Below are 15,068 nucleotides of genomic sequence, written 5' to 3' on the forward strand. Positions count from 1 at the left end.
AAAGGATCGAACAAATAAATGAGTAAGCCAAAATATCGGCAAAAGGAAATTTTATATACATAACATTTTAGAATTAAAATAAACTTTTTATTTTTGTTTAATTAAAAAATCGCATAAATACACGCATGATTTCAACGCATTTTAAAAGAAACTTTTAAATGATATTAAATGGCCTCTTATTAATTTACAAAAATATTATTTTTATTACAAAATCTTAGCTATTCCAAAATTAATTTCTTTTAAATTTATATTTCAAAAATTTATGCTCTGTTATGCATCAATTTTTTAAATTAATTTAAATAAATCAAAAAAACAATAATAATAGCATTGCCAAATTACATAAGTCTATGCATAGTTTAAAAAAACAAAAAAAAAGTAAAAATCTGATAACAAAAATTGAATTGAATTCAACAAAATTTATTTGACACCAAATCGATTATAAAACTCGGTTGGGACATTTAAAAATCATTCTATTACAAAAATAGCAAATGAGTGTTACCAATTTGTAAAGTTATTCATTTAATAATAGAGCAACAAAAATATTATATTTATTTTATTGCTGTAAGTCTATATAAATGTAAATTAGTTTATAAATAATTTAAATATAATTATGAAATAATAACGACAAAATTTTTATTTTATGTTAATTAAATTATATTAAAAATAAAACTAAATTTTATATGCATTTAATTATATACATAAGTGTATACAAAAGCGCGTGAACGTGTGTGACATGTGCGTGTCAATGCGTATTAAATTATATTTTAATTTTATACGCATTAATTATGTAATAAAATTATTATATTTCAGTAATGATTTAGCATTCCGATAACAATAATAAGATTGACGGATTACAACAGAGATTATGTCACAATTTCTAATTTGAAATTCTCATTTTTAGGTGCGTGCATCCTTTAAATTTAAAATCTTCAAAAACTTTTTATTTAAATTTTATTTAAGTGATTTGTTATTGAAATATTGTGCTTATTAGTAATTTCTTTTAGCGATTTTAAATTAGAATTTAGAACTCTTTTCAATTTTACATTTAATTTTCAATATCTTCTTAATAAAGAACTAACCAAAGAATCAGATATAAGAAAGAATTGTTCCAAATAACAATCAATATAGAATTGCCGTTTATGTTTTGTAATTATCTTTGGATCAAAAAAACTACCCTTCTATGCCAGTATAATGTAATAATTACGCAGCAACTGTTTTCATATTTAAATCCAAATTTTTCAATTGCTTTAATAATAATTATATATAAAATTTAACCGTAATCTTTTACCAAATTGAAAGAATTATCAAACAACTAAAATTTTTGTATTTTATCAGATTCTTCAATAAAAAGCAAATGAACTCTTCAAAACTCCTATTAATAATTAATTAAAAAAAACACAATTCACACTAGCATAAAGGAACAGTTGAAAATCTTAATATCGCAATAATATCGCAAGGTTGATGCTACAACTAGATAACTCGCAATTATTGGTTTAGAGATATTGTTATACAAAATTTAACAATAATAAAAAATTTATCATGAAGTTCTAATCTAGTTTTGGCATTATCATTTTCAGATATTTAAGAACACTCTTAAGCTTAGATATATTGGTCGAATATGAAAAGCATTCGATTTTATGACGCCTAAGTTAATTATTTAAAAATATAAAGTTTTCTAGTTTTAGCATTATTTTCACGATATGAAACTTGAAATAGATGTTTTTAACTTGTCAGTAACTATACAGCTTTATTTCTTTTCAAACGCGACAGCTCTATGTCCTAGTTAATATAAAAATTATAAATTATCTTTATAAGAAAGAAAAAGTAAAATATTGCATACTATAAATGAAAATGAATCAGTGTAACCTATCTATTATAATTTCAGGTATGAAGCATCAGCCGGACTTAAACAATTCAACAAAGCCTCTGAGACACTATTTTAAATCAATTGACTTAAATCAGATTTCACTTTTTAACTATAAACAAATCTATATTTCTTATATACTATTAACAAGCTATTTAACAAATTATTAATTTCCCATAAACTAAAATATTATTAATATTTCCGATATACATAATTTTATTAATAATAGACTGCTTCTATTGAAAACATTCAATTTAAATAACTTTTAAAGCCATCAATCGCCAGATATGTGTACGAAAAATTATCGTCACACTATGCTGTAATCGCCATTTTATACATTATCAAACGAAAGAAAATTAAAGCTAAAATTTTCCTTATTTCAAATTAAAATATGAATTGAACATTTTTTTTTATTAATATTTTATATTAAAATAAATATAACATTATAAAATCGTGTTTTCATTGAAATCTTCTCATAAATTTATGCATTCATTATTTTTATATGATAAAAAGACCGCAAAACTCGCATCTATTCAAACATAATTTTCACATGAAAAACAAACAAATATTAATAAAATTGAATTTATTAAAAAAAAAAACGTTTTAATATATAACAAAGTCTTTTACGAGTAATATTTAATAAAAAAGAAACAAAAGTGTGGCTTGCTTTTCATTACTAATAAAATAAAATAAAATTTTAACACTTCAACTTTATTATTACATAATTGTATAACAAATAAATTTCATATACAAATGATGCAAATTAAATATGTTTTTTTTTTTTGCTATTCAAAAGTTCAACCACCTTGAAAACACTAGGCATTTATATTGTCATAAAGAAAAACTAAACTGTAATATTATTACATCATTATATGAAAATGAAATGATGAACTTATTATGAAAACAAACAAAGTATAGAAAACAGGAATAACCTTAGCCTTATTATAAATCTTAAGTATTTTTATAAAGTTCAGGTTCAAACATTTTAATTTTTATTTTAATTTTAATTTTGAGAAAAAAAATATTTTTTGTCTATTAATAGAAGTCATGTCGTGGCATAATGGCACAATATACAAAGTATAAAGAATTCAAGGTTTATTATTAAATAAATTTTTCCAAATTTTGAAATTTAAGAATTGTACATATAAAAGATTAATGAAATCAAAACTATAGTCAAGTTTCTCATCATTATTCATTTTTAATTTTACTCAGAAATTCTTTATTAACTATTATTATATGATTTTCCTATAAATAAACCGGAAATTCTAATTTTTAATGTTATTTATAATTTCTATGTTTATGCTTTTCAAATTTTTTTAAAAAATATTTTCTCTTGAAAATTCCAAAAATTCATATTTAATATAGAAGGACACATGATTCTGTCTCTAAAATGTATTTATTATGTAATTGTAAATAACTGTGATCAACACTACAAATATATTAAAGAAAAAGAAAGGATGGTAATTTTTCACAAGAAATTTGATAAATTTATATATACAGGATGATTCAGAAAGGTATACAACAATATATTCCAATGGTTAAAGGACAAAAATGTTTAAAACATTTATTCCGGACTGGATGCCAAATCTCAATGGTTTCCGAACTCCAGGGATTTTAACGAATTTTCACGAAATTTTTAGTTATCCAAGTTTTTTTGATTATAACTTCCGTTCTGAATAAGATGGAGACTTCAAACGAAAAGTTTCTGAAAAGCCTAGTTAAGGGCTTGAAATAAACATGTTGCTTGATTCTGTTTTTTCTAAATAGATAATTTCGAAACCTTGGAATTTTTTTTTTTAAATTTGTCCCAGCTGCTTAAGCTTCAATTTAAGTTCACAAACATTAAAAAACTTTTTATTGTACAGAAGATATAGCATAAAAACCATTTCTATATCAAGATTTTAAAAGCCCTATTTTTCACTATTTTTGATTTTTATTGATTTAAAGCGCTATAACTATCATTAATTTTCGATGACAAGAGTATTGGTTTACACGAGCATCACATTATTTCGTAAAAAATCTGAATTTTATTGTTTTTATTGAAATGTAACAAATAATAATAAAATTGAAACGAAATTTTATACAAACTTTTAATTGGAAAACAAATTTGAATTTAAAAAATTTGAAATTTTTGAAAAGAAGAACTATAAATTTTTATTAGGAAAAACAAAAAAGAAATCTAGTAATCAAAAAATTTTTTTTGAAACTTTTCTTATTAAAGAAAATTTATAGCTTTTTTATTTTTGCCAATTTTTGTAAGAAATGGTACCTATATGGTTTGAAATTTTTAAATGCATTTTTCTCACATTGAGTGCAATTTAAAAAATTTAAAAAAAAACTTTCGGAATCCAGACACCATTTGGCATCCGAAGTTATAAAAATTAACCAGTTGGAGCGAATTTTCAAAGGGATGCCATATAAATTTTGACATTTATTTTAATTGAAAAAAATTTTTATAATAGGAAATTTTAATTTTTTTGAACAAAATGGAGTATGCAAATGATATTGTATTAAAATTATGAAGCTTACTTCATAATTTTTATATGAAATTATTTATCATAATTTACTATAATAAGAAATGAGGTCTCAATATTTGCGCAAAGCGTAAACAATTGCGTAAAATATTATTTAACATGTACGTATATACAAATGAAATAACCTTCCTTATTGTATGCAGTGGAATCGTTAAGAATTATTGAATTGCCACCATTCAATGACTAAATTTTTTGCACTGCTCAAAAAGAATTTTATATGCGTAATTGATATTCTAAAAAATACAATGTATTACTAATATATATACTTAAATATACACTCAGTATAACATATAATAAGCTAATTTAGAGGTAAAATAGAATAATTGTTTACAAAAATAATATCAAAACTAAAATTAGTTCAATGTCTTACATCTACTAATTATAAAAGTCCTTCTTAACATAATTATAATAATTACTAAGTTAATTTACTTACTTATTTATACTCACTTAATAATTTAACTTTTCAATTATTAAGTACATAAATATAAATCAATGTATGCGTGTGTATGTATAATGTGATTTATAAAATGCGTTTAGAATTTATAATATTGCGATTCAATTATTGTTTGTATAATTAATTTGGCAACATTTTCATGTTCATGTAAATTTTTATAATAATAGAATGTGATCATGAATAATTCCAATAATACTATGGTAAATATATAAATACATTATACACATAAACATATGTACATTTCATATGAGTATATTAAACTATTGTACTCGCATATTATACATTAGGGTCACTTGAAATTATTTTATCTGATCTGCTATATATTTGATTGATAAACTTGATATGGTAACTCTATTACATTGTTCTATAATATTTATACGAGATTATTATTTAAATTAAGTTTTTTTTTTTAAATTGCAATAATTTGACCTTAAAATTTTAATATTTAATTTTTAATGTATATTTAAAAATTAATTTATTTACTTTAAAATATAATGAATTACGTGAATTACAGTAAACATCTTTGACCCAAAATAAATTCTAATTGTTTTATAATATTAATTTTAGGGTGAAATCATATTTGTTCTAATAAGGTATTATCATACAAATAAATCACACGATAAATCATACAATTAGTTTTCAAACATATTTGTAATTATTATCAGAATATTCGTCGATTTAAAATACTATACTCCTACTATAATTCATAGATCCTGATATATCATAGATATAATATTGAATATTATTTTCGTGATAATCCGATTGGAGCCTAATTAGAAATTTCGAACAGATAGTGTTCATTTTCAGAAATCGAAATTTCGAATTTCTCAAATCGTCAAACATGGTGAATCGAAATGTTAAAGGGAAAACATTTTTTTAATTAAATGATTTGAAAGTTAGTATATAACTAATTCTGTAAATGAACTAATTCTGTATTTACACGGAAAAAATTATTCAATAAATTATGTGCATGCAATCTGCAAATATTTAGTCGATTAACAAAAGAATGATTTTACTGATCTAGATTCTAGATCAGTAAAAAATAAAAAATTTTACCCCTTCATTTGCAAGCGATTCTTTGCATTTTACGAAATCCTTATTAGCTTAAGAACTTGTATGAGTTATTTAGTCAAGGCAATAAATTTTTGAGCCATCGAACATCAATGAGGAGGAGATAATATAATGTTCTAATTATTTTTCGTACTTGCAGATTTACAACTTTTATAAAATAATTATGGCTTTTGTATTATTTATTAGTTTAAAAACAATTCATCCATGCAATATTAATACAAGATCAGTATTTAATGATATGAAACCAGAATAATGTAGAAACAAAGATCACATCAATTTTCGCCCGAAGCATATACACTATAATTAAATGTAATAAAAACTTTAATTTTATAATTAAATTAAACTTATAAATTTTTAAAATTCTAAGACACATTACCTAAAAATTGATTGCTTCAAGTAAATAATTTATACTAGTTTTTAAGTTATTAAGGTTTTCGTAAATTACAGAAAAAAACTTACAAATAAATGACTGAAATTTGTTACTTTTACAAGTCTAGAACCGAGGATCTTGAAATTTGTTTTTGTTAATCAACTAAATATTTGCAGATTGAGAACAAAACTGAAGTAAGCAGCTTCTATATACTTATATAGGGAGTAAAGTTAAATATAAAAAATTTTTAAGAGCTTTAACTATCACTTTAGGAATTATTTCGCGAAAACAATTTCATAAAATATTCAAAAATTCATAAAAATTTTTGCATGTCTAAGTAAAAATTACACAAAATTTTCTCATGATTTTACTCAATAATTTACCGATTTGTAAGAAAATAAAGATGTAATTTTTTTTTAAGATTACAAAAAAAAATAATTTTCTTTTTCACTTTTTACCAATATTCCATATATCATCAATATTCCATATACGAGCAATTTTTAAAGCATGTATACCAAAAAAAGATAAAAAGAAAACAAAAGAAAATTGAATTCTTCCTTTTATTCATTACTTGAATATTAAATAATGAATCACCTGTCATCCTATTCAGGTGTAAATTGTAATAAATTTAAAAAATCTGATGTGGTCAGCACATAACCGACCGCATTGTGTATTGTCTAGTTAAGTGAAAGTGTTACAGAATATTATAAAAATGTCTGTTAAATGCTTCTTTCCAATTTTTAGGACATTAGTAAGCTTATAGTTAACATACTTAGAAAAATGTAAATTTGGCTCTTAGTAGAGTTTCGCTTTGTGCTACCCGAATTCCCTGAAATGCTCCGCAGTTAGTTTTGGTAACAACCAGAACTCAAATATCAAATTTCAAGAAATTCCATCAATTCGTTCTGTAGATATGGTGAAAAATGTAAAATCGGCCCGCAAATCAGTTTTCGAACCCTGATTTTTCCAAAAAATTTACATGTACATTGTTTTAATACGGGGAATTCAAATATTAAATTTCAATGAAATCGGTTGATTATTTCTCTTTATATACACAAAAATGTATATTTGGCCCGTAGTAAATGTTCAAAAATGTAAAACAGGCCCGCTAAAAAGTGCAGTTCCCGAGGCCTGATATATACCAAAAGTTGATCAATCCGTGCCATGATGGAAATAAACTTACATATAAAATTTCATCAAAATCGGTTCAGCCAAACTTGAGATACACGCGTGCACACACAGACCGACAGACCGACAGGTTGCTAAAAATAGTTTATTTACACTTCCCTACTATGGAGAAGTGCATTCCCACCGAAAACTCGATATGCAAAATTTGTTGCCATCACATAACCTACCTATTGTATACACAATACGGTCGGTAATAAAAAAGAAAAATTTAAAATTCAAGTAAATTTAAAAAATTATCATTCATCAGACATACGTACATATTATGTGCGTATGAGTTTTGGTTTTACCGACCGCATTGCATACAATAAGGGAGGTTATGCAGTATGAAACTAAATCTCGTATAACCCCATTCTAGGGAAACGTGTACAAACTATTTTTAGAAAAATGTCTGACCGTCAATCTTTCTGTCTATCTATGGGAACTCGTGTATTTCAATTTTGAATTTATCAACTTTTGACGTAACGTCAGGTCTCAGTAATTAGATTGCAGGCACTCGCAGATGCATTAGCTGCACATTACTTAAAATTTTATTTCCAGAAATTGCCTAAATTTTAATCTACAAAATACCATATACAAAAACATTAGTCATATTTTTTTTTATTTCTAAAAGTTAATTTTACAAACTTGTAACAAATGTGTTGTGTATGTATTTTAGCAAATTTTGTAGTGTGGGAACATTCATACGCCGATACGTATGAAAAGTGGCATACCCATAAGATAAGTTGATATCAAATAAGTTTGCATACTGTCTTTCACCCACAATAACGAACATTTACTTTTCGAATTTCTTTATTATAATGATAAAGATAAAATAAATTTTTTTTATTAAAATATTTTTGTTGTTTTCAATAAAAAAGATTTATGAATTTTAAAATTCAAGTACTGAAAACAAGTCTTCTTCCGAATCATAAAACAAAAAACACCTTACAATGAAAATTGCAATTATTTTCTTTTTATTTCTATACCCTTACCTACATTACAAAAATGCCTGAAAATATCTTGAACTTTGAAAAATTCAAAAGGAATATTTTTGTTTTTGGTATACTTAAGTATATGTAAAAATATGCATATATGTATATATCAAGTTTTATGATGGTGGAAAAGAAGTATGTGACACTATCCGCTCATCAATTACAGAGTGTGCAATATAAACTTATTAACAGTCTTATTAAAATTTTGATAATTGAATCATTTACATATTTTGAATTATTTGCAAAAAACAACGCCATCAAAATGTAAATTAAATTTTACAAATTATTTATTTAATTCAAAATAATAAATTAATTTTAAACTGAGTATATGTAGTTTTGAGTCAGTCAACTCAAAATAGTTAAATTGACGATAAACTTATAATTTATAGCTGTGTATAGCTTAGTTTTTAATTTTATGCTGTTGTAACAAAATTAAATTTTACAAGTTAAGGCCTTACTTGAGTAGTTACGACACTGTTTGTAGACTTTTTCGCTTATTTTTTATATTATAAAAACCAGTTATACAAAATTGGTTTTTTACTTTTTCAATTCTTGTGACTTTTTGTGATGTAATTCATATGAAAATTGAGAGAATTAAACTCAAACAACTGTCAGCTCACGGTTAGATTATCTTGTATTTTCTGTAATTAATTATTCTGTAATTAATTATAGGTCCTTAATGAAAGCGATCTATTGAAATAATTTTCTACAATTACCGATCTATTGAAATAATTTCTACAATATATTTAATAAAGTTGCATAAATTTAGGAGAAATTGTGGGACAAAAATTTTTTAAAAATTTATACTTATATAAAGAGCGAATTATCTTGCTAATTAAGTAAGTTAAAGACATATATCTTTAAATATAAGTTTAACTTTAGAAAATTTAACACTTTGCAATCCTTAAGACTAATAACTCGGAGAAGAAGGGAGTGACAGAAGCATATCTAAATTTGGCGTGTAATGGAAAAATTGATCCAAAAGTACCTAAAAATCTTTTTGACATAACGGTCGACTTGAATTTTTAGCTCACATTTATTTGCTGCTGTTTATGATAGAAAAAGTATACTCCCCCAACTTTCTGGATTTACAATATTAACAATTTCTTTTTTTCTTTAAACTTAATAGTTGGACTTAAACTTGCTTTACGAAACAATACGAAACAATTTTATTCAAAATAAATATGTTATAAAATTTCACCAATATCTGTTTGTATACAAAATTTCATGCTTCGGTCTTGAACGTGGTGTAAAGTTTTGTAAACAGACGAAATTTAAATCCAAAAACTACTGTGAATAGAATAGTATGAATAAAATATTATGAATATTTAAATAGTATGACTTTAGAATTGAACTATTCTGTGCAATTTAAGAACTACCAACTTGAATAATGGTCTCACATCTCTAACCCGTTTGAATTCATTCCTAGTATGGTGAAGTAGGGAAGAACAATACAATATTTTTTAATTAAAAATCGAAATATCTGCATTTTCTTTAGGTCCAATTTAGGAATATGAGACAAACATACTTTGAAATTCTCAAATTTCAATCTGGAACAACCCTTTACTATTCGTACAAAACGGAATGTAACATCTTGTAATTAAAAATAAGGAAAACTTAAAAACAACTGACAAATTTTTTAGCAAATTTTTTTTACATATTAAAAAAAAAAACCTTGGCCTTTAAAAATTAAAAAAAGAAAAAGAAAATGACTTCAGAAACCTGTTTTTGTTTTTATTTTAAGAAATTCTCATGAAAAAAAAATTAACAGATATTGTCCCAGACATTACAAAAATTATTAAACATGCTATTTATTGAACAACAGTTATTATTATCTCAACTATTTTCTCATCCCATAGCTAAATAACCGATAAACGTCTTAAAATATCTTTGAGCATTCCAAATATTTTTTGTTTTCACGTTCATGTCGTAGGATTTTTACATGAGTATTGGCATGCTAACACAATGGCATCATCAAAAATTATTGTTAACATTTCTTTTTATGTCCTCATATTGACTAACAAATTGCACATTATAATACCACAATATAACACCTTAACCAATATGGAGAAAGTTTATTGAAGGTATATTCATTTACTTGCATATTTTGTGAAATCTATATATTGAATTTGTACACAATCGATATGATATTTGCATTGAAACGAAACTGAGTGCATATGCAATAAATTTAGTAATTATTAAAGCAGTTTTTATTTTTCTATCGTCTTTTTATGTAAAATTTAATTTTTTATACGTAAACTTATGATGGGTTTTTTTTTGTTTAAATAAATTTGGGTTTGGAAAATTCATTATTTAGTTTCCAATTTTAGATTTGTTATTTTAATAGAAATTTCTATTATTAAAAATTCTGTAACAAGTTCTTAATAGTTCTATATACAGGTCAACAATTTTCTTGGCCGACATCCTTTTATACGAACATCTCTTCAAATAATTAAAAAAAATTATTTGCAAATTATATTTACAAATAGTGCGTAGCTCATATAAATAGAAAATATTAATTCCATGAGCATTTTTTTGAAGCGCTATAAACTACTTATATAGTTAAGGCAAAAGTGGTCAATCTAGAACGTGGTATGTGGGATTTCCGTGCGATACAAGTACCGAGTTGGTTGATAAGGTTTTATACAAAAATTATATTGTTATAAATTAAATAATTCCATAATATTTATTTATGGTTTTGATTTATAAAAAGAATTTCACTTTGTATAACTATAGTCGTACAGCTTTGTATGACTATAGTCGTAGAGAAATTGACAAAATTTTTCAAACAACCCCATTGTATATAGTTAGAAACATAAGTACTCTTACTACACTGTATATAGTTTTCCGACATTTTAGCAGAAATTCAAGAAATTTTTATTACATATACGTATACAATATTAAAATAATTAAAATCCAAAGATACACAATTACTAAAAATTTTATAATGGGTCAATAAAATTGAAAACAATTATGGTTTCCGATTTATTTTCGAAATATGAAATCAAAAAAAAACTTGTTTTTTTTCTGTTTTTTTTTTTATTCAAAGAATTCATACATAATAATTTGTCTATTATATAAGAAATACATACATACGTATTAAATACATAATGAATTTGGTAAAAACCCTCTGTAATCATTGAAATTTAAAAAGAAATTTCAAATTTTTGTCACATATTCTTACATAAGGACCCATTTCGATATTCACGCTATACCGTCATATTATTCAAACATTTTACAATTTATACAAAAAATAAATTAAAATAAAACAAGTAACTTTTAATGCATGACACATATTATTGACTGTAGAGGTAATTTTTTTGTATAAACACACATTTAATTATACATAATGGTATACACATATTTAGTATAATGTACACGGGTAAATACGTTTATCGCGGTTTGGCGATAATACCATAAAAAAAAAACAGACAACAAAATATAAAGAGTACAAAATAATTCGTGAATTCATTAAGAATTTGCCCCGAAAAAAAATACATGGTGGTACGGTATGCACCTTGGTATGCATACGAACATACATTTATATTACATACATACATACATATACACATAAATACATACTAGGAGGTATTCGTGAAAAAAAAAACAAAAAAATTTTTTGAATGAGCAAGTGCATTTATGGAACCTTATATATATTTTAATTTTTTTTAAGATAATGTTAAAATTAATTGATTATACTTAAAATATGCCCATATGTATATGTAAGTATCTGCAGCTATGTCTTATCTTCTTCAGTTTTTCGTATAGTTTTTTTTACATTTTATGTATTCCTTAAAGCCGCCTCAAAAAAATAATTATGCAATTGATCTTAAATATTTAATTTTTTAAACTCATTTTAAAATTTAATTGAATCGATAAAAAAATATTAGAAGATTATTATGAGCATTCAGAGTTATATATGCATGCATGTTAAATGTAAGCATCCGAAATGTTTCTAGAATCTTGCATAGAAACGCTTAGGACTCTTCGTCTCAAATTTTCATTTTGATAAGTGCATAATATTTTAAAAACATACATATATAAACTTAAAATTTTTAAAAATTGAGTGTGTAGATATAAGGAAAACGTGACAAGCTTTTTAAATAAAATAAATTAATTATGTAATTTGAAAGATCAAGAGTTCACAGTCTAATTTAAATAATTTCATATATTTCGCCCTAAAACAACTTTATTTAAAATGATATAAGTGGATTGGAAAATGTACCAAGTAAAAATCTAAATAACCAATTAAAAATCTAAAATTTAATGAAGAATATACAACAATAGATTAAAAAAATTTTATGTATCGTTTAATAATAATAATATTTTAGATAAAATTAGTTTATAAACACTTGACTTCACTCTTGAGAGCAAGGAGATGTAATTGACCTTATTATTTATTTATTTATTTTTTATTTTCATTTACTTGGCATAACCCTTAAAGTTCATGATAGCTTAGACCTTATCGTTTGTGATAGCATAATAAATGCAAATTTTTAATTTATATATGTATGTACGTAATTCTTGGTAATGTGTTTGGTGTCGAAACTTGTCCTTCAACTCAAAAAGAAGAAAAATAATAATGAAGTAAGAATCTAACAAAAAATTAAAAACTTATACCTCTTTTGGTAAAGTCAAGAATCAAAAAATGCATTTAAAATAGTGTCATTATATTATTTCAAAAGGGAGAGGTTTGTGCACTAAATGAAAATTAAGAGGAATGTAACAACAAGCTTTCTTTATTAACATACATATATATTCCAATTTAATAACATTTTTATTGAATTAAGCGATATAGAATTGAATAAGTTCTAAACCTTTGAAATATTAAAGGAAGGGATCATTAAAGTGTAAATGCAATTTAACTTTGTCTACAAACTTTATATAATATATATAAAGATACCTACATATAAAAGCAGGAAATTATTAAACCAATATCATAATTTTATATTATAAACTTTGTTATCAAATTTAGATAATTTTACTCATTGAATAAATTGGATATGTAATCTAAATCTAAAATGACATAATTTCAAAAATCGTTCTTTTCAATGTTATTTTATTTATTTGAGTGAAACAAAGTGGAGCACGTACATTTATGTATAATTCGATTTCTAGCAAAAATATGCTAAGTACTGCTAAAATAATAAGCAAAATTTTAGTCCTAGCACACTGCGAAATTCTACGGTTAATAGGTACACAATATCACTAATTCTTTTTCGGAAATAGACCCAACAAAATCGAATCTATATTCATAGTTCATCAATAATTTGGTTGGTTCAGAGCTTAAGGTAGATATCTCCTTCAGTATACTCTAAAACATAATGTGTATCAACCAAGTCACAAACATCTTATTAGAGTGTTGCTAATATAAGATATACCACTAAATAACTATTATAACAATATAAGTTTAATTTAAAAATATAATATTCTTTTGGACCGATTTTAATTCTTAACTCAAATAATACTAAAATTAAAATGATTAATTTTTTAAATGGTAAGCACCTAATATGTAATTTCATTTTTATATGATAAAGTCTACGAAAGTGTACACCTGTAGGTTTTTAAAATCAAAATTAAATAAGCCACTAGGTTACACATTTTATATGTCCATATTATACTTTTCTCTTCTTCTTTTCTTTTTCCCGTATGATATAATATAATAATAGTGGTTACTATAATTAACTGGTATTTACCCAAATTATAATCATTGTTATTAAATAAATTGAATTATTTTTTGTTTTTCTTTTAATATACATATGTATGTTTAAATAAATACACATATGTATGTACATATGTAGGTACATTGCATTATAAATTATTCATAAAAGACCCATAATGCTTAATAGTTTTTGTATGATATGAATGTAATAATGACCATATAAAAGCTATTTATGAAAAATTTGTAATTGGTACGTACAAAGTATTTAAAATATTGAAAATGAAAAAAAAAAATTAACAAAAAATAATGCAAACATTTTATGGATATGAGGCAAGGTTGATTAACTTTTAGCAATTTTGTTGATTTTTGCTTTCAATTATAAATATTTGGCAAAGTTTAAGTGATATCAGCTAAAAAAGAATTACATTGGTGAATGTTTTAAAATTTAATGAAATAAAAATTATATACTTTTTCTTTCTTGGTTTTTTAAAATTAAATTTTTACTTTTTTAGTTTTCAAATATTCAAATTAATTTTTTTATTACAGTAAATTTCACTTCCTACATAATATAAAAGAGTAATTTTCTTCCTGTACAAATTATATAAAGGATAAAAACAGCTGATTAAAGCATTGGGTCCTGTTTTTCATATATTTTCGCCTGTTATGCATTAAAATAATAGAAGTAGATTTGTAATTTAATTTATTCCTTCCAATTCATCGACGGAACAAAAGCAGAATTGTGTCTTCAAAAATGCAGCCTTGATTGAAAGTAAAAATTAATGTTGTAACAAGAAACAGGTGTATATAATATATATGTATGCATGTATGTATGTACATACTTAGTTTCTACTGCAACATTTTATCAGAAAGTTTAAATTTGCGTATATCTTTTTCTAATAGAAATTTTCAATCAACAAAACCGGGAATTTTTTATATTACCTTCTATAATCAGTG

The sequence above is a fragment of the Condylostylus longicornis genome, unplaced genomic scaffold (genome assembly GCF_029603195.1).
Source record: "Condylostylus longicornis isolate FDR11 unplaced genomic scaffold, ASM2960319v2 ptg000040l, whole genome shotgun sequence".
Classification (NCBI taxonomy): Eukaryota; Metazoa; Arthropoda; class Insecta; order Diptera; family Dolichopodidae; genus Condylostylus; species Condylostylus longicornis.